This window comes from Mugil cephalus, chromosome 16, assembly GCF_022458985.1.
Source record: "Mugil cephalus isolate CIBA_MC_2020 chromosome 16, CIBA_Mcephalus_1.1, whole genome shotgun sequence".
NCBI lineage: Eukaryota > Metazoa > Chordata > Actinopteri > Mugiliformes > Mugilidae > Mugil > Mugil cephalus.
In genome coordinates this window covers 4,908,125-4,909,307 of record NC_061785.1, presented here as the reverse complement: position 1 = coordinate 4,909,307, position 1,183 = coordinate 4,908,125, and the positions used below count along the sequence as shown (strand labels likewise).

Below are 1,183 nucleotides of genomic sequence, written 5' to 3'. Positions count from 1 at the left end.
TAATAAGAAGCATAAAATACATAATTTATCATTTATTTCTACATTCGTTCCCACTTTAGTAGACATTAGTATCCAGTTTATGAATGAAGTTAGAAATGTTTTATTCCCAATAATCTCTGTAACGTGTTTAATAATGATCAGTTTATCATGGATCAGTTAAACGTATTTATCAGTAAGTATTCAGGGCGTTTATAAGATGATTTACAAGGTGTAAGATAGATAGATATAAAAATAACTTTATTCATCCCCGAAGGGGGATTAGGTTAAAGAAAGATACGTTGTCATTAGGATTCGAACCTGCGCGGGGAAACCCCAATGGATTTCTAGTCCATCGCCTTAACCACTCGGCCACGACAACTGATAAGTTATACATTTTCATTCTTTACATGTATATTAATAGTTTCTATGTGTTAATAAACTGTTAATAAACATATTGTTACTATAATTCATGATTCATCTGAAGCGAGGACTGACTGTGTCTTGTAAAGTATAGGTCTTAAACAGGGGACCTGCGACCCCTAGGGGTCTGTGGAGGTACTGCAGAGGGGTCACAAAATCTTTGGTTGATTAGACATTTTTTTATATATTTTAATTTTCCACCCAACTGTAGCACATATTTGATATATATATATATATATATATATATATATATATATATATATATATGAATATTTGGACCTGTGTATTATTTCAATAGCTTAATATTAAATGCAAAATGATAATAATAATGTATATTAATAAATAGGAGTAGACAGAGTTTAATATAGCACACATATAGTAGGTAGGGGGTCCCTACCTTCCTAATCTCTCCATTAGTCTGGGGTCCTTGGCCTGAAAAACGACCCCTGGTCTAAAGTATTTACAAAAGAGATTTAAAGACTCTTAATCTTCTCAGCAGGAAAAAAAATAGGAGAAAAGGGAGAAGGAAACATCTGCAGCCTCATAAAATAAAAAAATTCTGCAGAATTCCAGAGAGTGATCTGTAAAGTGCATAAGTATAAGTGTTTATAATTTAGGAATCAATTATTTATAACTGTATTTGTAAACATCTCATTAATGTATATTAATTGCTGCACTAATGCTTCATCCCAAAGTGTTAGAAACCGGCTAAACATGCAGCGTCTTAACACAACACAGCCTCAGTTGTGTGTTTCCCCGTTAATCCGAGTTCCTCGTTATTGCT

At 32.8% G+C, this 1,183-nt stretch overlaps 1 non-coding gene across 1 annotated transcript; it reads right to left on the bottom strand.

Annotated features, from left to right (window-relative positions):
- Positions 1-276: 276 nt before the first annotated feature.
- trnas-aga lies at positions 277-358 on the bottom strand. The gene has a single exon. It is a non-coding gene; the product is annotated as a tRNA-Ser (tRNA).
- Positions 359-1,183: the final 825 nt, after the last annotated feature.